Here is a 25014-nt window from a genome sequence, read left to right on the forward strand (position 1 = left end):
TAACGAAACCAGCCTGTGGGGTGCTGTGAAGGTCAGCGCGTGGTTTTGTTTCCTCATCTAGCTTCCTAGCTCCTTTATACAGCAGTGTGCGTCACCATCTTGCAAAGTAGGGAGAAGTGTGCTGGGGTTTAACCGTCCACACTTTTCAATTCTGATGTGTGACTGTGAAAGCAAAATGCCTACATAGGAAAGTTGTCTGGCATGTGTCAAACTTTGCATTGCTAACAGTTCATAGCTCACAGCTCTAAAACTAGGCATCAACAAATCATACGCCTAATCATTATGTGTCACTGTGATCCACAAGTATGATCACTATGTCACTTACTAAACAAACAAACAAAAACAAAACAAATTGCCTATGGCATCAAGGCTTTGTGTTCATATTAATTGAGTGTAAGCTGCTTTCTTCATTGCAAGTGTTTGTTACAATAAGGTTTAATTCATGCATCTTATCACTGAGTTCTAAACTATCGCACTTCTGACTCTTTCCAAAAATAATTTCACATATAACAATTTGTGTATGTGTTGTCTATTCACTAATATAGTTGTCAATTATTTCTGTCATTATTTCTACCTTCTTTTGTTTATGACATGGCGGACGTCTCTAAACAGTCATGAGTCCAGCCTTCAATTTCAACCCAATTATACCTTCAGAGCTGTCTTTACACACCACAGGCACACATATTTCCTGTTTCTGCAGACTAATCGAACTCTTTTGTTTTTCTTTGTATTCATAGTCTATAAACCCTCTTTAATTCTACTAAATCTTGATCTAAAACCAATACACCTGTATGTCACGCTCACACTTCTAAATAGAGCCCTTTCAGACATCAGGAATCATCACACACACTGCCTTTCCTCTCAAACTTCCACTTGTTCACTCACTCTACTATGAACCTTTGTAGTGTTATTATTACTTATTTTTTATTATTTTTGTACAAATCACACCCAAACACTCAAAACCTACTACTCACAGCATTCACACAGTTAAAATCACTCAAAATATGCTTTCATACGAGTATTTCAGACATGCTTTTCATAATCAGAAAGAGCAAGTCAAAGAAAAACAACTGAAACCTCTAATCATTCTCACAGCACACACATAAACTGGAGTAAAAACTAAAACACACCGGCATCAGTAGTAACCTCAAGAGAGGTTACTACTGAAAGATATATAGTGGTCACTTACTATACATCCACAGTAATGAATTCAAACTCTATTTATACAATTGTAGTGAGCAAAACCAGCATCTCAGTCACAGGCATTTAGCAACATTTGCAAACAATAGTTATAAAGCTCAATAACACTCTAAACCGAATCTCCATGTGCGTCACTGCTCCTCATTAGCTTGGTAGTGTCCACATATTTAATTCATTATTTAATTCAGCTTCTCAATCTTGTAGCTTTAGCTGTTGTATACAGGGTTTGGCTCATTAGTTGTTAGTATAGGTTTGCTCTTCATCTTAACAAAGTCTCATCTAAGATGACAGGTTTACAAGCAGGTCAAGTGTCTCTATGCACCTGATTAGTGTAGTTATTTCCTTATTTTTTTCATCTCATATATCATTGTACTGAGTTTGAGCAAACCTTAAGCTTGAATCAGACTACTTTTAACAATCATCCACCTCATATCATAACTGACTGAGGTGCCTCCTCTTATTAATAGTATGTCATTATTAATGTTATCATTGTATTGTTTTTCCTTTTTTATAACAGCAATAGTATATTACAATACACTACTTTTACTACTAATATACAATAGTTTATTATTTTATATTTTATTATGTATCCATCATGGGTCTGTGTGAATCTGCAGCTTCACACCTTCCCAAGCTGGAGACATTTGCTTTTTCACACTCTTTCCTTGGCTGAACAATGACACAGCCGTAATATACCTTATGCATCTCTCTTTTTTATTTAATATATTTTCGTGTGAATTATCTGGTTTCATGCATTCTATTCATTCAGCTTGGTTGTCTTCCCAATTTTGTTTCATTTGTTAATACCAATTTACAGGTTGTTATCCTTCCTATTATCAGTTTGAATACATTAGATAAGCTCTAATTTAATTTAACCTTTTGTTTATTCCACTACATTCCTCTTTCCATGCTTTAAAATATTACAACTCTTGTGTATGCTTTGATTTCATTTTAGCTTCCTTTTCAGTATTTATTTCTGCTTGGAGGGTTTCTTATAATTTAGTCAATGCGGAGGGGCTACATTTTCCCTCCCACGTGGGACATTTTGGTTTTCTTTGGATTTCTCGATCTATATGCACTAATTTGTCTGGCGCCTGGACATTTTTTTCTAACCACTGCTCGTCAGCAGTGAGTTTTGAAGCTTCGTTACCCATTTTAATCCTTTACAACTACACAACTGCGGCACCTTCTCTGGCACGAGAATCGAGAGAGGTAGTTGACACGGCCTTCTACTTTCAAGCTATTCTTGAAAGCGTTGTTATCTTTACGTGATGAAACACGACCTATTTCTCTTTTCACCAGTACTTGGGTGGCCAACAGTAAACAAATTAGTGGAATAGTTCAGCCTCCTTATTGTGCTGTAAAATCAACTTATTCCACCAACAAAAATAAAACGACAACAATACCTTTTCAACGCGTTCTACGTCTTACGGACGAGGTTTATCTAAAAATGCTTCCAGCCCTTTTTCAGGCGAGCCTTTACTTTTAGAAACCCTTCTAAAAATGCTTCCAGCCCTTTTCCAGGCGAGCCTTTACTTTTAGAAATCCACCTAAAAATGCTTCTAGCCCTTTTTCAGGCGAGCCTTTACTTTTAGGAATGCTACCAACCCCTCTGGGTGAGCCAGACGTTTTACGCGAGGTGTCTCAGAGTGTTAATATTCACCTGGTTGCTGATTCACTGCCGGTCTCTCAGGTCCGCCTCATCGACCCCCACCGCCGTGGACCACTTTCAAAAACGCTGGCCAGAACCCGAATGTCACGTCTCTGGTCTTTTATCCTCTACCTAGAGAGGAGCTGTCGACAGACTTCAGCGCGGGCTTCTAACGACGTCAGGACTCGATGAGGTTTTCCTGTGGGGTCACACAAAAGTGTTGTGTCCCATCCGGCTCGAAGGACCAAGAAATGTCAGGAGTTTTCCTGTATTGCAACTCAGGTCAGAATAAAGACACTCAGACAGACAGGTTAGCGTGTACACGGGTGAGACTCATGGAGACTCGCACCCTGCAATAGTTGTCAGCCTTTAGTCATAGCATTCTCAGAGACGTACAGGAAGAGATAAAATAGAACTGTGCTGCGTGCAGGCTTCCTGTTGAGTCTGCACAGAGCGTAACTTCCCCATTTAAGCTGAGTACTAAAAGAGCAAACACATCTAGATAATGAAATGTACTTTTGAGCATAACATAATAAAAATCCTAAAATCCCTTAACAATACTCATAGGGAAAGGTAATCTAGATTGCAAAAGTGAAAATATCTACTTAAGATAGCATAATGTACAACGTATGGGAGACATTTTGTCAAGGTGCACAAGTGGATTTTTCTCCGTGAATCGCTACCTTATCGTGGTGGAGGGGTTTGTGTGTCCCAGGGATCCCAGAGGCTATGTTGTCTGGGGGCTTTTGCCCCTTGGTAGGGTTTCCCATGGCAAATTGGTCCTGGGTGAGGGACCAGACAAAGAGCGATTCAGAAGACCCTTATGAAGAGAACATCGAGGGAACAGTTTACCCTGCCCGGGATAGGGTTACCGGGGCCTCGCCCTGGAGCCAGGCCCGGGGAGGGTGCCCGAAGGCGAGCATCTGGTGGCCGGGCCTTAGTCCATGGGGCCCGGCTGGGCACAGCCCGAAGAGGAGACATGGGCCCATCCTCCTGCAGGCCCACCACCAGCAGGAGGCGCCATAGGGGTCGGGTGCATTGTGTGCCGGGCGGCGGCCAGGAGCGGAGGCCCTGGCGGACTGATCCCCGGCTGCCAAGACTGGCAATAGGGACATGGAGTGTCACCTCTCTGGTGGGGAAGGAGCCTGAGTTAGTGCGTGAGGTTGAGAAGTACCGGCTAGATATAGTCGGGCTCACCCTCACGCATGGCTCGGGCTCTGGAACCAGTCTCCTGAGAGGGGCTGGACTCTGTCTCAGTCTGGAGTTGCCCCTGGTGAGAGGCGGCGGGCTGGGGTGGGTATTCTAATATCCCCTCGGCTTGCTGCCGGTACATTGGGGTTTTTCCCGGTGGATGAGAGGGTTTGTTCCCTGTGCCTCAGGGTTGGGGAACGGGTCCTGACTGTCATCTGTGCTTATGCGCAGAGTGGCAGTTCAGAGTACCCAGCCTTCTTAGAGTCCCTGGGGGGGTGCTGGAAGGTGCCCCACCTGGAGACTCTGTTGTCCTGCTGGGAGACTTCAATGCTCACGTGGGTAACGACAGCGAGACCTGAAGGGGCGTGATCGGGAGGAACGGCCTCCCTGATCTGAACCCGAGTGGTGTTTTGTTATTGGACTTCTGTGCAAATCACAGTTTGGCCATAACGAACACCTTGTTCGAACATAAGAGTGTCCATAAGTGCACGTGGCACCAGGATGCTCTAGGCCGCAGGTCGATGATCGATTTTGTAATCGTATCACCAGACCTGCGACCATATGTTCTGGACACTCGGGTAAAGAGAGGGGCTGAGCTGTCAACTGATCACCACCTGGTGGTGAGTTGGATCAGGTGGCGGGGGAGGACGCTGGACAGACCCGGTGCACCTAAACGTGTAGTGAGGGTGTGCTGGGAACGTCTAGCAGAGGCCCCAGTCCACGAGATCTTCAACGCACACCTCCGGCAGAGCTTCAACAGCATTCCGAGGGAGACTGGGGACATTGAGTCCGAATGGACCATGTTCAGCGTCTCCATCGCCGGGCTGCTGCATTGAGCTGCGGTCGCAAGGTGGTTGGTGCCTGCCGTGGTGGTAATCCCCGAACCAAATGGTGGACACCAGAGGTGAAGGGAGCCACCAGGCTGAAGAAGGAGTCCTATCGGGCTTGGTTAGCCTCTGGGACTCCGGAGGCAGCCGACAGGTATCGACAGGCCAAGCGGAATGCGGCTCGTGCAGTGGCTGAAGCAAAAACTCGGGTGTGGGAGGAGTTCGGAGAAGCCATGGAAAAAGACTTTCGGACTGCCTCGAAGAGATTCTGGCAAACCGTCAGGCGTCTCAGGAGGGGAAAGCGGTGCTCTACCTGCACTGTGTATAGTGCTGGCGGAGCGCTGCTGACGTCGACTGAGAAAATTGTCAGGCGGTGGAAGGAATACTTCGAGGACCTCCTTAATCCCACTGACACGTCTTCCGAGGAAGCAGAGTCTGGGGATGAGGGGAATGACCCGCCAATTTCCGGGGGCGAGGTCACTGAGGCAGTTAAACAACTGCTTGGTGGCAGAGCCCCTGGTGTTGATGAGGTCCGCCCCGAGTTCCTGAAGGCTCTGGACGTTGTGGGGCTGTCTTGGTTGACACGCCTCTGCAATGTTGCGTGGAGATCAGGGGCAGTACCCCTGGACTGGCAGACCGGGGTGGTGGTCCCCATCTTTAAGAAGGGTGTGTTCCAACTACAGGGGGGATCACACTCCTCAGCCTCCCTGGGAAAGTCTATGCCAGGGTGCTGGAAAGGAGAGTTCGTCCGCTAGTCGAACCTCGGATACAGGTGGAACAATGCGGTTTTCGTCCTGGTCGCGGAACACTGGACCAGCTCTTTAGCCTCTCAAGGATACTTGAGGGTGCATGGGAGTTTGCCCAACCAGTCTACATGTGTTTTGTGGACTTGGAGAAGGCATTCGACCGTGTCCCTCGGGGTGTCCTGTGGGAGGTGTTGCGGGAGTATGGCGTGTCTGGCCCATTGCTACGGGCCATTCGATCCCTATGCAACTGTTGCAAGAGCTTGGTTCGCATTGCCGGCAATAAGTCGGACTCGTTTCCGGTGGGTGATGGGCTCCGCCAGGGCTGCCCTTTGTCACCGGTTCTGTTCATAATTTTTATGGACAGGATTTCTAGGTGCAGCCAAGTGGCAGAGGGCTTTCACTTCGGTGGCCTCAGAATCTCATCTCTGCTTTTTGCGGATGATGTGGTTCTGTTGGCTTCATCGGGTGAAGGCCTCCAGCTCGCACTGGAATGGTTCACAGCCGAGTGTGAAGCAGCGGGAATGAGGATCAGCACCTCCAAATCTGAGGCCATGGTTCTCAGCCGGAAAAGGGTGGAGTGCCCACTCCGGGTCGGGGATGAGTTCCTGCCCCAAGTGGAGGAGTTCAAGTATCTCGGGGTCTTGTTCGCGAGTGATGGGAGAAGGGAGCCGGAGATCGACAGACGGATTGGTGTTGTGGCTGCAGTGATGCGGACGCTGCACCGGTCCGTCGTGGTGAAGAGGAAGCTAAGTGTAAAAGCGAAGCTCTCAATTTACCGGTCGATCTACGTCCCTACCCTCACCTATGGCCACGAGCTGTGGGTAGTGACCGAAAGAACGAGATCGCGGATACAAGCGGCAGAAATGAGCTTCCTCCGAAGGGTGGCTGGCCTCTCCCTTAGAGATAGGGTGAGAAGTTCAGCCATCCGGGAGTGGCCCAGAGTAGAGCCGCTGCTCCTCCACATCGAAAGGAGCCAGTTGAGGTGGTTCGGGCATCTGACAAGGATGCCTCCTGGGCGCCTCCTAGGTGAGGTGTTCCGGGCATGTCCCACCGGGAGGAGGCCCCGGGGCAGACCCAGGACACGCTGGAGAGATTACATCTCTCGGCTGGCCTGGGAGCGCCTTGGTGTTCCCCCGGATAAGCTGGAGGAGGTGGCTGGGGAGAGGGAGGTCTGGGCTTCCCTGCTTCCCCCGCGACCCGGCCTCGGATAAAGCGGATGAAGATAGATGGATGGATGGATGGAGGTAGATTCAGTCTCCTGCAGCTGCTTAGCCCTGGTGGGTTCAGGTTCACTTTCGGTCTTATGAGTCACCTCTTGCAAGCAAAACCGTTAGCTTGGTTGTTACTCCAATAACAATTGTGGGTGTTCAACTCTTTATATTACTTTTCTATTAATGATACATCAGTAACATTAATAGCACTGTTGCCTCACCGGAAGAAGGTCCTGGGTCCAAATCCATCAGCTGGCCAGAGTCTTTCTGTGTGAAGTTTGCATGTTGTCCCCTGTGTTTGTGTGGGTTCTCTCTGGGTACTCGTGCTTACTCCCACAGGCTAAAGCAGGGGTGGGCAACCTTTTTGGCTCAGGGGCCACACTGACCTTTAAAATTTTAAAAACGGGCCAAGCCAGCACCAGATGCATACATATCAAACAAAAACATTAAGAAGGCATTATAGTGTTAATACTTAGATTCACTTTTAATGGGAACAGTGTTGTTGATCACCCTTTTTGGTCAGTGCATCGAAATCTGGTGTTAGTTTTGTTGTGGCAATTCTCAGAACAGATCTGAGGTGTTCATCACTCAGCTGGCATCTGTGGGATGCTTTGTTGTTGTTCATCACACTCAAAGTCTGTTCACATACATTTGTAGAGCCTAACAACACCAGCGTCCTCTGTGACATCTTCTGGATGGTTGGAAATTTGGCTGTGCTTAATGACGCGTAAAACTCATCCAGTTTAAGAGAGTTGAACTTCTCCTTTAAGACAGTGTCACATTGGAGATCAATCAGTTCCAACTGCAGCTCCTGTGGCGCTGTTTGTTGTCTTGTGTGAAGGGACATGACACCAGCTGAAGTGACTTTTCAGTTTTCCCAAAATCATAGAACTGACGGCAGAATTCCTCATGCAGCTCATCCAGTGATTTCCTGTATTTTTTCACATGTTGAGGTGCCTCTTTCCTCATAGCCAGTGTGAGGAAATGAGCAAACGACTTATTTGACATTTGTTTTGAGAATAAAAGTAGCTTGGTTTTAAAAGCCCTGACGTTTGTGTACATTTCATGCACAAACTGGTCTTTCCCTTGCAGCGTCACATTGAGCTCATTCATGTGTGTCAGTATGTCCACAGCAAAAGCTAAATCACAAAGCCAATCTGTGTCACTCAGCTCAGGAAAATCACCATCTTTCTCAAGTAGCTCCAAAAATGAGACAATCTCCTTTCTGAGCTCCCACACTTGTTGACATGCTTTCCCCAAACTTAACCAGAGGACATTAGAGTGGTAAAGCAAGTCCTGGGGATCAGCATCAATTTCTTCAAGAAACTTATCATACAAGTCCTCTCCCCGCATTTTCCCCTTTAGGGATTCCATGACCAAAAACTCGTCCGTTATCTCAAAATTGTCATTGATCCCTCTGATAAAAATTAAAAGCTGAGCGGTGTCCTTTATGTCATTACTTTCATCCAGTGCTAAGGAATATAATGTAAATGACTCCGCTTTTTTGTTTAGCTTGCTAGCTAAGTCTTTGTCGATTAGCTCTACACGGCGAGTCACTGTCCTGCATGATAAGCTAATTTGTTCTTGCTCTCAGGACACAAGATACCTGCTGTCTCTACCATGCACTCTTTGAGAAATTCCCCTTCAGATAATGGCTTGCTGGCCTTTGCCAATTTAAATGCCAGTAAATAACTTGCCTTCGTGCTTGATTGTTGGATGGTAGTTTGTCGGATAAAGGTGTTTTGCTGGGCCTGCAAACTAGCTGCTAATCTCTGAGCAGTAGTTTCTGTTCTTGCATTGACAGGTTGTTGGCATAATTAGGATGCTTGGTGGAAAAGTGATGGCTGATATTGTATTCCTTAAAAACCGCAACGGTTTCTTGGAAAATAAGACATACAGCCTTTGACCAAACTTCTGTGAAAAAGTATTTTGTTGTCCATTCCTTGTTAAACACTCGGCACTCACTGTCGACTTTTCTTTTTCTTTGGCCCAGTCAATGTCGCAGATGGGTTCAGAGCAGTAGCTGAGTAACAACAGAGAGTAGCCCGGGCTGGTACAGTTTTCAGTTTTCACAGTGCAAATGCGTACTTAATTAGAGTAACTTCACACTGTGTGTCCCTCCCCGCGACTTCATGGTTCGAGACACGGATGAGACACACCAATCTTTGGCGGGCCCGAATAAAAAGCCCAACGGGCTGGAGGTGGCCCATGGGGCGTAGTTTGCCCACCCCTGGTCTAAAGACATGTAATTAGTGGGGTTAGGTTAATCGGTTATTCCAAATTGGCTGTATGTGTGAATGTGAGTGCGAATGGTTGTCTGTGTCTCCCTGTTAGCCTCTCTGGCCTATGGCAACTGGGAAAGGCTCCAGCCCTCCCACGACCCTGAATTGGATCAACGAAGGAAACTGATGGATGACTGGTAGCATTACTGTATTACTGTTACTATTACTGTTAGGATGCCTGGGTCGTTGACCCAGAGGTTTGAGTTTATTATATTATTTATCATTTCTAGTCTTTGGTTTCTTGGTCTGTGTTCTGTCTTATGGTTTACGTCTCGGTTCCCTCTGTTGCAGTGCCTGCGTGTGAGTCTGTGTCTTTAGTTCAGTCTGTGTTGTTTCCTGTTTTATTTTGAAGGTCCATGTCTTATGTTAATGTATCTGGTTTTGCTTCCCCTGTTTCGTTAGGCCTGATTTGCCCCAGCTGTGTTTCCCTCCTGTTACTCATTCCCTGATTGCTCCCTCTGTGTATTTAAGCCCTGTGTTTCTGTGTCTGTGTCGCGATCTACCCTCATCTTGCTGTGTGTTCTGTCTGAGTAAGTTTATTTGCAAGTTGTTTTTTTTTGGGGGGGGGGGTTACCTTTTGAGTTTAGCAATAAATCTGAGTTTGAGTTACTTTCCGCCTCCGAGTGTCTGCACATTGGGTCCTCTTACTACCACTCCTGCGTGCACACAGCCTTCGCATAACAATTACAAATACTATCTCTGTTTTGGCCTAAATCTGACTGTGCACGGTTTCCCTGTTCGATTGGGAAAGGAGTGTAGAAACAGTTGAGAAACATGAAACTGTGAGAAACAGAGTAACAAAACATGGAAGGACACTTTGGTGGTTCTCTTTCCTGTTATATAAGATCTTAGTTAATATTATCCACTGCCAACTGCTGCGCTTTTATTTTTGTAACACTTTCTCGACTGCTCAAGTGTTATATAATCATCAAACTGACAGATACACTTTTTGGGGTTTTTTTTTGTTTCAGTATTCGTGAGTATGATGATGAGAATATGAAGACAAATTCTACGTACAGTCGACTAGTAGTGCTATTTATCAGTAACTAATTTAAACCTAATATTAATGTACTTGAATAATATTTTATTATAAGGTTTACTTGTTTCTAATATTTTTGTATTTATTATTATTATTATTATTATTTCATGTAATATTATTAATATAAATTTACTACTGATGATCTATGACTGCTGTTATTTAAATACTGTGGCACTGTGAAAACATGTATATGAGACATGTGGCTATGAGTTTTTTGTAGTAGTGTCAACTATCTTATTTTTCAAATCATCACATCATGTTAGAGGACTTGGAACATGTCCTTGTGAAGTGGTGTTTTTTTTTTGTTTTTTTTTTTGGTACCCTAATCTGGTCTTTAAGTCTGACGTCATTAGCCGTTTCCAGGTCCCGAAGTCAAATAAATAAATAATAAAATGAGCAGCGTTGCTGCTTTACCAGGTGTAACAATTAAGTTTAACATCCAGGCATCCATGAAAACAGAATTTATTAAATTTAACAGAGTTAGAAGTTAGCAGGAAGTTAGCTCGCTAGCTTCCACCTAAACATGATATAAGCTGTGTCCCAAAACGTCAGCTGCATCCTCTGGAGGCCGCATTTGAAGGCCGATTATGTCACAGCCAGGCGACGAAGGCTGTCCCAATTCATCGACTCCTTCAAATGCGTCCTTCATTTCCCCGAATTTGAAGGATGGGTTGGGTGTGTCCTTCGTGGCCCACCATATCCCAGAATTCATAGCGCGACCCAGCCAAATTTCAGCTGCCAACAATGGCGGCCGCTACTAAGTTTTAAAATTAGTCTTATTAATCTTTCTGGGTCACAAAATAAACTTTTAACATATTTTCAGGCGAGAATGTAGCTGTGTAAACTTCAAATGTCTGCTTGGTTTATCAAGACATCGCATATTTGCAAAAGTGCGCCGACGTTTTCGGAGATGTCTGTTACCCACCCGCTCGATAGCAAGCCGGGGGGGGTTCAATGGTCACTCCAGCCGGCGAGAGCAGCGGACTCCCAGCTTCATCGTTTTCAGACCCCCGCTCTTTCGCTACTCAGGTTAAACATGATATATAAGTCACTCAGATAACTTAAAAATGTAATTGTTTGCCTATTTTCGGTGTTTTATTTGTTCGTGAGTAAATCGGTTTGGCTGAGATCAAAGTTATTAGATTATTAGATTAAATAAAACTTTATTAATCCATCGGGTGGGTTCCTCCGGGATTTTCACACAGCTGAATAAATGTCAAACAGAAAACTGATTAAACCAAAGTGTGAGACGGTCGATAATTTACGCCAGTGTCCTGTTATATTTTAGATAGCAAGGAGCAGATGGCCGAGTTTATTAAACTCCACAGACACAGCGGTGACGCAAATCTGAAGGCTAGACCGTCCCATTTTACAGCCTCGCACTTCCGGCCTTCTCAGTCTTTGAAGGACCCAGCCCACGTAGACCGCGAAGGCCGGGTCCTCCGAAGGATGCAGCCGACGTTTTGGGACACAGCTATAGCATGTTCTGACTGAGAGATTTCTGAAAAAATTCAAACGTACAGCTCTGCTATCACTTCCAACATAAATGAAGACAGAAAACTAAACAGCAGTGACGTTTGTAGGGTTACTGAAGTTGGGCTAGCTGGTATATAATGATGTGCTACGTGATCGCTAGCGACATAGCTATGTTAGCATAACATAAACACAGTGAAGCTGGAGGATGAACGCTAACTTTTTTCCACTCGATAAAATTTAACGTGAGGGTTCCTGATGGTTAGGGACAAATGCAATCACATGGCAGGATGCTGTAAACGGACCAAACTTCAGTCAGGAGAACAACTGAGATAATCCATCCACAATACCAGGTTAGTCATTAATATACTGCTGCATGGGCTGGGCTGTAGTTACATCGGAAGGTTTTAAAAACTGAGCTTTAAAATGAATAGTGGAAATAAAAACAGAGTGATCACTGACTGTTTTTAGAGGTTTGTTGAGATTAAATGGAACAAGATACAAAACATTAAAACATGTTAAAAACACAACAGCCTTATTAAATGCAGAGTAGTTTGGACCCGGAAGCAGAATTCATACATCATCACTTAAAGACCGGATTATGTTTGTAGCTGTAAGACATTTCATATGATAGCTTTTAACTACCAGCACAGTCACATCAGATTTATGGGTAAAATGTAACTGATTAATAATACATGTAAGAGAGATGCCCAAACTAAAACTTTAAACCTCCAACATGTAAAATGGATAGCATTGATAATCTTGTTAGTGATTGGTATTTATGTGGAAAATTGTTGCACACACCCCGGGAGTAATGACACTTCTCAGAGGCAGCATCCTCAACAGAGAATTGCAGGGAAAAAAATCCACCTCAAAAACAGAAAAAGGGCCCTAAACATTCTGACTTGGACATAAACTTTGCATCAAAACCTGGTTTGAAGACTTATTTAAGTTTTTCATTTCATCAAAGTGCTTTCTTTCTGCCTGCCAAGTTATGTCTGCAGAAAACCGCGGGCAGGGTGATAATGATTCACTATAGAAGTACTGCAGGGTTTCATCCAACAAATATTTTCAATTATTCATACAGCTGACATTTTCTTTAATAGCTGTTCGATTGTTCAGTGAACAAAAGTCAGAGAATAGTGAAAAAAGCCCATCATTATACCCTGAAGCTGAAGTTAAGATATTGATATATCTTGAGTTTGTCAAAATCCCAAATATATTGTGTTTACTTTAATGGAAAAGTATGAATTTTCACATTTAGGAAGGCAGCATTTTTGACTATAATACTTTTCTGTCAAATAACATGAAATGGAATGGCAAATATGAAGTTGATCACTAGTCTAACTGACCAATCATTGCCCTTTGGACTCAAAGCCACATGTACCCATACATTCATAACATTTAAGTGTGTATATGTTTATTCTACCGCACATTCATATTCACAGCCAAAGTAGAATCAGCAGTTAACCTACCATGGACATCTCTTGACTGTGAGATAAGCCTGGAGTACCTGAAGAAAACCTGCACAGACATTTCACCAAGAAAGGTTTAAGGACCAAGGAGATTTGAACCGTAGTGAGGCAGCAGTGCTAACCACTGTACCACTGTTATAGCTCCACAGTTGGGCAGCATGGTGACGACGGTGTCAGCATTATTGCCTCGCAGCAAGAAGATCCTAAAAGCTGATGTGTACCGTAAACCTACGCATACGGATCAGTGTTTAAGGTTTGACTCCCATCATCCACTGGAGCATAAACTGAGTGCCATCAGGACACTACAACACACATCTAGAAGGCCCTGTGTAAATGTGGTTATCCCAGCTGGACATTTGTCAAAGCTGGGAAGGCGCCTAAAGAAAGCTCCAGCCGATCCAGGAGAGAAGGACAACCGCTGCCTAAACGAAAACCTGTAGTGATCCCGTATGTGTCAGGAGTATCAGAGCAGCTGAGATGGATTTTTTTCTAAACGCCACGTCTCTGTGGCTTTTAAACCCCAAAACACGCTGCATCAAACATCAGTCCACCCCGATACAAACAGAGTAACATAGTGTACGCTGTTAAGTGCCAGGAGGATTGCCAGGATTTATACATCGGGGAAACCAAACAACCTCTGGTGAAGCGGGTGGCACAATACAGAAGAGCTACCTCATCAGGCCAGGACTCTGCAGTCTATTTACACCTACAGGCCAGTGGACACTCTTTCAATGATGAGGATGTACACATCCTGGACAGGGAGGAACGCTGGTTTGAGGGCGGAGTCAAGGAGGCCATTTACATGAAAAGGGAAAGACCATCTCTGAATCGAGGAGGGGGCCTAAGGGTACATCTGTTACCATCTTACAACGCTGTGATTGCAGCCATTCCCCAACTCTCTGTGGATGGGACTCATGGCCATTGATCACTGGTTTCTGATCAATGAGGTTTGATCAGTGGTTGTTGATCAATGGTCATGAGAATTTGCAATGATCAAGGAACTGACCTCACAGCCCATTGTTCTTTCAGTGGCCTGGTTTCAGTCATTATGCAAATGTACTGTTTATAAGGTTTGGGGAAACCTGCAGTCAGCTGAGACTGAAGAAGTCACCTGGATGAGTGACGAAACATTTGTCCAACTCAAAACGTCCAGATCCAGCCCACTGCAAACCTCTGTTGTTTAAGTGGAAGAGAATGGATGGATGAAGCGATGGATGCCTCAAAGTACAACAACTGCTTCATGAATATGTGTCTGCAGGAACCCACTATTTTTTTAAGTTGGTCTGTCATCCAGATGGTTGAAGATAGCAAGTTATGAACGGAACCAGTGCGTTTGGTTGAGTGCTTCCTGCTAAGAGTTTACGAGTTTATAATCTAAGATGAAAAATCCCCTAAGACAACAATAACCTGCTGTCTCAACTTGGCACATATTATTTATTGGAAGCTAAAGCACAAAGCTGCCCATTATGTTCCATACTGATTTTGAAGACTATTAAGGCTTAGATTCCCCAGTCGACACGGCTCTGACCATCTTGGCTAGTGACCAAAAGTAAACCAAGGCTCACAGAGCCCCAGACTGTTGAGCGTCTCCTTCCTGAGCATCTTTTAAAGCTCTTCTTTTATAGGAAGTGGTTCATAAATATTTAACATGTAGCTGGGTTTTATCCTTCCACTCCAGCTATTTTACATTTTTACTTTACTCTATCCTCAGATGTTTTATGATCTCTGCGTCTTTTATTTCTCCAGAGCACATTGTAACTCTGAAAGAAAACTGCTGTACAAATAAAGTTGATTACTTACATTTTGAATTATCTGTCCTGCCCCTGTAACAGCCATAAAGACCGGTCGCAAGTCATTCTCTTCACCTTTCTCTTGAGGCTGGATTTGAACTTGCAGCTGTGGTTACAGTAGCCAATCTGAATTGGAGCCAAATTGTCATTATGTGTGGTGTCTTCCGACCCCACCGTGCCCTTACCCCGGATCCTCACTGAGATGGCAGCGGAAAGCTCGATAATCTGACAATCTCCGGACATTACTCTTTCTGGCCAGAAGGCAGGTGACTTCATTTCCAGTAATGGGCGGTTATTGCTGCAGAGATCTTCTTCTTAAAATGGAGTAGGTAATGGCCCGTGGTGCTTTGGGTGCTCGTCTAAGCTGCCTATTAGACCTTAATGTGATTTAAACTGTGGAGAGACAGTGAAAGAAGGTACAGTAGAAGAAAGAAGAGCCAAAGAGGAGAAGGGGCTGTTATGTGTTGGCTGCTTGTGTGTGTATTCAGACATGTTTGAAATGTGTACAAGACTGAAACCATGAAGGAATTTAAGTTGAACATGATCTGCTTTCAGAAATTCTGCCAGAAAGAAGGAATGATGCGCAGTGTAGGAATGAAATGAAAGAGAATAGGTATGCAGAAATTCTTTATTGTGCATTAATCCTGTGGCACAGACTGAGGAAGAATTACGCCACAAAAAAGGATATTGTGACGTATGCCCCACACACACACACACACACACACCGTTTTTGCTCATGATCACGTGTTTATTTATAATAACAATGCACCGTGACAGCTCGTTCCGGTCCAGCCAGCCTCCCGCTCGACTCTGCCGTCACTATATAGACACACAGAAGGAAGACACTGATGACACAGTCGCCACCACCTGTGGCTCACCTGCCTCCCGGTACCACTCCCTGAGCCCATCGCTCCACCTGGACCACACCTCCACCACAGATATATTGCGCTATGTGGGTGAAACTCTCAGTTTAAATATTTAGTAGTGTCCCCTGCTCAAAAACAGTGCTAAGAACAGAATCTCCTAAAATTAGCAGAGGTTTTCTGTCTCATTTATGTGTCATTTTCCCCTACTGCTATTCCTTGTTGGTGGTCGTATCATAACAAATTGAATGGATTTTTGGGGGGTTAACCTTTCTTTGGGGTGGCACAAAGAAAGGTTAACCCCAGCTGCTCTACCTGCTGTAACTCAGCAGGTAGAGCAGGTCACCTGCTAATTGGAAGGTTGGCAGTTTGATCCCTGGCCGTGGCAGTCGGCATGCCAAACATCCTTGGGCAAGATACTAACCCCAAGTTATTCTTGAACACGTCCACTGGAGTGTGAATGTTAGAAAGCACTTAAGCGTAGTAAAAAAAAGTGTATGGGTGAATGAAGCATATTGGATATATTATATATATATTGTGTACTCACAAAGAACAGCTTAGTCTGCTCCTGTCCTCTGGTATTTTGGCTCCACAGCTTCCGCCTGTGCAGTGAATAGACATGATGTTGTGGTAAACATCTTGCATTTCATTTAGGCGCCAAATGTAAGAGCTCAGACTAGCCACACAGTTGTGAACAGAACTCTACGTAACTGACACCTCTTGCTATAATTTCAGTCTGAGAGATAAATATACACAGCAGACATGAAAATGTGATTATTATTATCAACAATTTCAGTGTATTTCTCAGTGTTAATGTAGGTTAAGCTTAGGTTTACACACATTTTTTTCTTAGTTGCAAGCTGGACAGAATTATGCATTGAAAATTGATGTTACTTCTTATTGAAAATTGATGTTACTTCTTAAAGGACTTGATCCTAATAGTTGCTTTATGTGCAGCAGCTCTTTCACATTTAAGGCATAAAAAACAAGCATCCTAAAACCTGTAGTCAGAGTGCTTTGAGCAGTCCTCGCTCCAGTTATACTCGCAGCTTAGAACCCACTCACAGAGTTAAATAAATGATTCACAAGTTGAACACATGTTTATAAATATAAAAAAATAGTCTGAATTGTAAGAAACCGATAAATAAGAAAAAAGACAAATCTAACATGCATGTAAACCACACAAAGGTCAAACTGTAAAGTGTGTGTTACAAATTGTGCAAATGGGACTGGAGCCATCTGTGGCACCAGCTTGATCTTCACTTGCACCATCTGTACTGTGGGTGTTCTTGTCATTTTTTATGGTGTGAAAAGGTTTTTTTTATGATGTGAAGCTGTTCGGATGTCTTGTCTCTATTTACACTCTCTATTTATTTATGAACACATGAATATATGAAGAAGCCTGTAAATATTTTACATTATCATTATCATTAGTCAGTCAGTAGTTTATTTTAACAGTAAAGCCTCAAATACAGACAACAAATAACCCAAATACTTTTGAAAACTGTAAGAAAATGACTCTGGGCTGGTTAGCACTGCTGCCTCACAGCATAAAGATCGTGTGTCTGAATCCACCATCTGGTTCGGCTCTCTATGTAGAGTTTCCATGTTCGACTCATGTTTATGTGGACCGTCTCTGATTACTCTGGCTTCTACAGTCCAAAGACATGCAATTAGTGGAGTTAGATTCATTGATCATTCTAATTTGGCCATAGGCATGAATGGCTGTCTGTGCCTCTGTGTTAGCCCTGCGACAGACAGCTGGGAAGGCCTCCAGCCTCCCTGCAACCTTGAACTGGATAAGCGAAGAAGATGGGTGGATGATACTAAAACAAATCTTGGAGATTCTTTTGCAGAATATTAGCAAAGCTTAGACAATGAAGACATAACGGGATTCTGCTAGAGAAGGAAACAGGACATGTAAGTGGTTTCCTTCTCTTGCTCAGAGGTATGTGCCTGAAACAACTGCATGAAGGATATCTACTCTCACTGACATTATACTAAAAACTGTAACAGTATATAATGTATATGACATCATTAAATGTTTTAAATTGTTCAAATGTAAAAGCTGCCCTTTTTATGTTTGGGGCACAGTATTAATAAATAACATTATTGATAAATTGTATTCATCAGTTTTCCTTTAAGCATGCTCTCATCTTTGGCAAACACCAGCGTGCTTCACAGCAGAAAATTATTCCAGTCTTAACTCAAAGTCCATTTGCCAAGCCCGGCTGTCACAGCGATGGAGTGTCCCGGTAAAGGCAGAGGTAACCTTGAGTCACAGCTTGCAGCTTTTCCTCAGTGCTGCCAATAAGATTTAGGATATCATGCTGAAGAAGACACTGCTGATCGGCTCTTACCGGAGATGTTTGGGTGAAAAGCAGTGTCCTTTCTTTCTCCCCTAATTATTCATTTCAGATGAAGTTACGTATTCTCAGACTATAAACATATTGTACTCTTTATTTCACCGTTTTAATCCGATGGCTGGATTTGCCCATCATCGTAAACATTATCACCGCTTAATAATTACGTTTCCAGTCATCGCAGGAAGTTTTGTTCCTTTTTTGGCTTTGGGGACAGAACACAGGAGTCTCTGCTGATTCCTTTCCCCCCTGTCCTGCATCTGCCTCCTCTTTTCCAGCTGCATCTCCTCCACCTGAACGTTCCCACTGTGTGGAAATGGATTTCTCTCACTTTTGGTGCAAGCAGCAGGTTATTTGCATTTCCAGCCATAGTGCTCATTTCACAAAATTACATGGGACAGGGTCTGGGAATCAGCAGTGGGAGGTAGAAATCATCACAAAGCTCATTTCTTTCAGGATTCTCAAAGTGGGGAGTGAGTCGAGGAGCTGCTGAACTTTTTGCGAGCTGATTTTATTATGCTTGTAGTCAGCAGGTTATTGCTTGAAAGGTCGAAGCACCTCAGCTGCATGTGTGCATGTTAATACACCAAATGAGCTCATTTATCCACATAAAAGGAAATACGAAGCCTGTGAGAGAGAAGAACTGTCTTTAAAAAAAAAATCAAGGTTTGAAGGTCGGTGCATTTCACCTTGAACAGGCAGTGCTGTTCCAACCTTTTGAACCTCTCATCTTCAGACAGACCGCCATGAGCGAAGGCGCTGCCAATCACCAGAACAAGCATCTGTGAATCTGCTCTGTCTGCCTTTTTTCTTCCCATCCTGCCAAAAAGCCCAATTGGGGGAATCAGGCAGTGATTAGTTTCCCTTGAGCCACATATGAAGGACGATCCACCAAGCTTGTCCTCATTAAGCCTCCATTAGCACAAGTGTAATGGATTTTTAATGAAGAGGGGGAGACACAAACACAACGATGAGCTTGACTTGACCCCGGCATCAGCGGGGAGCCGTGTCAATCAGCGCCCCCGAATCCTCCTCCTCGTTTTCCTCTGTCGCTGTCCTCAGGGACTTAAGTACACAACAATTCAAGCTTTCAAGTAATCCAACTCTTTTTTTTTTGTTTTTAACACTTCTTTGTATCTAATAAATCACATTTAAAAAACTGCAAATTTATTTCCTGTTAATCTTAAAAGAAGAAAACACAGCCCCTCTGACGCATGTCGTCTCTCGTGAGAAAGCTGTTTCTTCCATTTAATCTCTCATTAGCTGTTTTGTTTTCTCGCTCTTCCCCAGTGAGTCAATTGTTTTCATGTGGATCAGACGACACTGATGAGAAGTCTTGAGGAACAAAACAGAAGCAATCATCCTCTTTTTACCAGGAGCGCGATTTTTCCCCGACTGTGTCGACTCCCATTTCACGACTCCGACAAACACCATTAAGTTCCTTTTGTAATTCGCAGCGTTGAGTTAGGCCTGCGTGGAAAGCCATTAGAGCTGCAGCAATCAGACAATGGAGAGTTTACAGTTAAGCACAATCACATTCAATTCAATTCAATTTTATTTATATAGCGCCAAATCACAACAAAAGTCGCCTCAAGGCGCTTTATATTGTACAGTAGATAGCACAATAATAAATACAGAGAAAAACCCAACAATCATATGACCCCTATGAGCAAGCACTTTGGTGACAGTGGGAAGGAAAACTCCCTTTAACAGGAAGAAACCTCCGGCAGAACCAGGCTCAGGGAGGGCGGGGCCATCTGCTGCGACCGGTTGGGGTGAAAGAAGGAAAACAGGATGAAAGACATGCTGTGGAAGAGAGACAGAGATTAATAACAGATATGATTCGATGCAGAGAGGTCTATTAACACATAGTGAGTGAGAAAGGTGACTGGAAGGGAAAAACTCAATGCATCATGGGAATCCCCGGCAGCCTACGTCTATTGCAGCATAACTAAGGGAGGATTCAGGGTCACCTGGTCCAGCCCTAACTATATGCTTTAGCAAAAAGGAAAGTTTGAAGCCTAATCTTGAAAGTAGAGATAGTGTCTGTCTCCTGAATCCAAACTGGAAGCTGGTTCCACAGAAGAGGGGCCTGAAAACTGAAGGCTCTGCCTCCCATTCTACTTTTAAATACTCTAGGAACAACAAGTAAGCCTGCAGAGCGAGAGCGAAGTGCTCTAATAGGGTGATATGGTACTACAAGGTCATTAAGATAAGATGGGGCCTGATTATTTAAGACCTTGTATGTGAGGAGCAGGATTTTGAAATCAATTCTGGATTTAACAGGAAGCCAATGAAGGAAGCCAAAATAGGAGAAATATGCTCTCTTTCTAGTCCCTGTCAGTACCCTTGCTGCAGCATTTTGGATTAGCTGAAGGCTTTTCAGGGAGTTTTAGGACATCCTGATAATAAAGAATTACAGTAGTCCAGCCTGGAAGTAATAAATGCATGAACTAGTTTTTCAGCATCACTCTGAGACAGGATATTTCTAATTTTAGAGATGTTACTTAAATGGAAGAAAGCAGTCTTACATATTTGTTTAATATGTGCATTGAAGGACATGTCCTGGTCAAAAATGACTCAAGGTTCCTCACAGCATTACTGGAGGCCAAGGTAATGCCATCCAGAGTAAGAATCTGCTTAGATACCATATTTCTAAGATTTTCAGGGCCGAGTACAATAACCTCAGTTTTATCTGAATTAAGAAGCAGAAAGTTAGTGGCCATCCAGGTCTTTATGTCTTTAAGACATTCCTGCAGTTTAACTAATTGGTGTGTGTTACCTGGCTTCATGGATAGATAGAGCTGCGTGTCATCTGCATAGCAGTGAAAATTTATGCTATGTCTTCTAATGATGCTGCCTAAGGGAAGCATGTACAATGTAAATAGAATTGGTCCTAGCACTGAACCCTGTGGAACACCATAATTGACCTTAGTGTGTGAAGAGGACTCTCCATTTACATGTACAAATTGGAGTCTATTAGATAGATATGATACAAACCACTGCAGTGCAGTACCTGTAATACCTACAGCATGTTCTAATCGCTCTAATAGGATATTATGGTCAACAGTATCGTACGCAGCACTGAGGTCTAGCAGGACAAGCACAGAGATGAGTCCACTGTCAGAGGCCATAAGAAGATCACTTGTAACCTTCACTAAAGCTGTTTCTGTGCTGTGCTGAGCTCTGAAACCTGACTGAAACTCTTCAAATAAGCCATTCCTCTGCAGATGATCAGTTAGCTGTTTGACAACTACTCTTTCAAGGATGTTTGATATGAAAGGAAGGTTGGAGATTGGCCTATAATTAGCTAAGACAGCTGGGTCTAGAGATGCTTTTTAAGTAAAGGTTTAACTACAGCCAGCTTGAAGGCCTGTGGTACATAGCCGATTATTAGAGATAGGTTGATCATATTTAAGATTGAAGCATTAATTAATGGCAGGACTTCTTTGAGCAGTTTTGTAGGAATGGGGTCTAAAAGACACGTTGATGGTTTGGAGGAATTAATTATTGAAGTTAACTCAGAAAGATCAATTGGAGAAAAAGAGTCTAACTTAACATTGATGGTACTAAAAGTAGCTGTAGATAATGTTACATCTGTGGGATGATTATTGGTAATTTTTCTCTAATGATAAAAATTTTATTTGTGAAGAAGTTCATGAAGTCATTACTAGTTAACGTTAAAGGGATTGTTGGCTCAGTAGAGCTCTGACTGTTTGTCAGCCTGGCTACAGTGCTGAAGAGAAACCTGGGGTTGTTCTTATTTTCTTCAATCAGTGATGAATAGTAAGATGTTCTGGCTTTATGGAGGGCTTTCTTATAAAGCAGCAAACTATTTCTCCAGGCTAAATGATGATCCTCTAAATTTGTGACACGCCATTTCCTCTCCAGCTTACGAGTTATCTGCTTTAGGCTACGTGTTTGAGAATTATACCACGGAGTCAGGTACTTTTGATTTGAGACCTTAGTTTTCACAGGAGCTACAGTATCCAGAGTTGTACGTAGTGAGGAGGTAAAATTATTAACAAGATAATCGACCTCTGTTGGAGTAGCGTTCAGATAGCTGCTCTGCTCTATGTTGGTACAGGGCATTGAAGATGATAACAGTGGGTGGATTATATTCTTAAACTTAGTTACAGCACTTTCAGAAAGACATCTACTGTGATAAAGTCTACTCTCCACTGCTGTGTAATCAATTATTGTAAATGTAAATGTTATCAGGAAATGATCAGACAGCAGAGGGTTTTCAGGAAACACTGTTAAATGTTCAGTTTCTATGCCATATGTTAAAACAAGATCTAGAGTGTGATTAAAGTGGTGGGTGGGTTCTTTTACATTTTGAGAGAAGCCAATTGAGTCTAATAACAGATTAAATGCCATGTTGAGGCTGTCATTTTTAGCATCTACATGGATGTTAAAATCACCCACAATAATTATTTTATCTGAGCTGAGCACTAAATCAGATAAAAGTCTGAGAAATCAGAGAGAAACTCTGTGTAAGGCCCAGGTGGACGATAGATGATAACAAGTAAGACTGGTTTCTGAGTTTTACAGCTGGGGTGGACGAGGCTAAGCATCAGGCTTTCAAATGAATTAAAAGTCTGTCTGGTCTTTCGTTAATTAATAGACTGGTGTGAAAAATTGCTGCCACACCGCCCCCTCGGCCTGTGCTTCGAGGTTTCTGGTAGTTAGAATGACTCGGGGTGTTGATTCATTTAAACTAACATGATCATCCTGCTGCAACCAGGTTTCTGTGTAAGGCAGAGTAAATCGATTTGTTGATCAATTATTAAGTCATGTACTAACAGAGACTTGGAGGAGAGAGACCTAATATTGAATAATCCACATTTCACTGTTTTACTCTTTGGTTCAGATGTGGATACTGTATTGTTCTTTCTTTGTGATTTTCTATGTTTAAGTTGTTTATTGCTGGTTTTTGGTTTGTTTTTGTCTTTTTGGGAGCTGACACAGTCTCAATGGAGATGGGTTTTGGGGGTAGCAGGAGGAGAGAAGCTGCAGAGAGGCGTGTAAGACTGCAACTCTGCTTCCTGGTCCCAACTCTGGATAGTCATATTTTGGGAGTTTAATAAATTGGTCCATATTTCTAGAAATGAGAGCTGCTCCATCCAAAGTGGGATGGATGCCGCTCTCCTAACAAGACCAGGTTTCCTCCAGAAGGTTTGCCAATTATCTATGAAGCCCACATCGTTTCTGGGACACCACTCAGACAGCCAGCAATTTAAGGAGAACATGCGGCTAAACATGTCACTCCTGGTCTGACTGGGGAGGGGACCAGAGAAAACTACAGAGTCCGACATTGTTTTGGCAAAGTTGCACACCGATTCAATATTGATTTTAATGACCTCCGATTGGCGTAACCGGGTGTCATTACTGCCGACGTGAATTATGATTTTACTGTATTTACGTTTACCCTTAGCCAGCAGTTTTAAATTTCCTTCAATGTCGCCTGCTCTGGCCCCTGGAAGACGTCTGAAGGTTTGAACTGTGATAAGTCTGATTTTTTAAATTCTGATTCAATGCAGGCAACTACTATTTGATCCAAGTCTTAGTGGTTGGATCCAAGTCATATGCCAACGTTTTGTCCAAAGTCCTGCAATGTCCTATGGCCACTTCAATTAAAATAAATAAATTAATTAATCTTCCTTCCTCCCAATAAACCAAAGGCAAATTAAAAAATCACTGTAAAACAGATCCGTATATTTAACAGTGAAAGACAGTAAAAATACGACAGGAAAAACCTGTTAACTATAAAACAGTTTAAAAGTGTTGATTTGATGTGAAATTGCTGTAAATAAAGTAATGTGGAAAAACCGTAATATGTACATTTTTTCTCTGAAAAAAAATACATAAACCTACTGTAAATCACTCTTGCATAGTTTTTTTAACGGAAGATTCCAATAAAGTTTAGAACAGGCAAACACAATGTTTTTTACATTTATTTATTGAAAAAAATACAGGTTTTAATTGCTGAATGTAGGCATGGTTGTGCTGGTAATGGATACATGCTGTAATATGACTTTGTGATTTTTGCATTAATTTCACATAATAATAATAATAATGGATTAGATAGCGGTTTTCAAGAAGCCAAAAGCACTTTACATTAAATCCATTCTTGATTCATGGCACATTTAATACAGCATATTCTTCCTCAAATTGTAATATAACAGGTACATATGTCCCAAGATCTTTATACTAGAAATGTATTAGGGCAATTTTTGGATGTAGTTTTTGTAAAGAATATGGGATGTAGCTGTTAAATCTACATTCTGTTGAACTCAATAAACCATGAGCTTAAAATGTAAAAGCCAACAACAACTTGAGAGACCTACAGCTAATGATAGACATACTATATTATTGAGTGAATTCATATAATCCCAAAAGTGTTAAAATAATAATCTGTTGTCTGTTCTGTTTATTCATAGTTAATTATCATATGAAGAAAAAAGATTTTAAAAGCATCTCCTCCCAAAACTAGGCGTTTTCCCCTGAAGTTTAGAGCACCCTTTCACATCAAGGCGCCTGATTTCAAACGGGCCAATCAGCGCACTGCATCAGGCTCCACCGCAGACAAAGTCTGTACAGCTCCACACAAGTTTTGCTTTGGACTACGGCAGCACGCTGTCTTCATTTTCGTGGACTTGTTTCTCATTTTTTTCATTTAACGTCTGCCACAGCTCGTCTTCAGTTACTACGGTAAGAAAATAATCCAAATTGGTTTATTTATCGACAGCATTGTGTTGCAGGCAGTGAAGGCGCAAATGATAAATTTACGTTAGCTTTAACTCGTTTCTAGCATTAGCGTTAGCTACATTAGGCTGAAAAGAGCCTTGCAAAACCAGCAGTGCGCGTTTTGAGACGTGTTTTGGAGACGGGTGTATTAAT

General features: G+C 42.9%; 1 long non-coding RNA gene across 1 annotated transcript; it reads left to right on the forward strand.

Moving 5' to 3' along the window:
- Positions 1–8499: 8499 nt before the first annotated feature.
- Positions 8500–23667, forward strand: LOC116326347. Its single transcript, XR_004199920.2, has 3 exons — positions 8500–8510; positions 8631–8633; positions 23598–23667. It is a non-coding gene; the product is annotated as an uncharacterized LOC116326347 (long non-coding RNA).
- The last annotated feature ends 1347 nt before the right edge of the window (positions 23668–25014 follow it).

Source organism: Oreochromis aureus, linkage group 1 (assembly GCF_013358895.1).
Source record: "Oreochromis aureus strain Israel breed Guangdong linkage group 1, ZZ_aureus, whole genome shotgun sequence".
In the NCBI taxonomy this organism is placed as follows: Eukaryota; Metazoa; Chordata; class Actinopteri; order Cichliformes; family Cichlidae; genus Oreochromis; species Oreochromis aureus.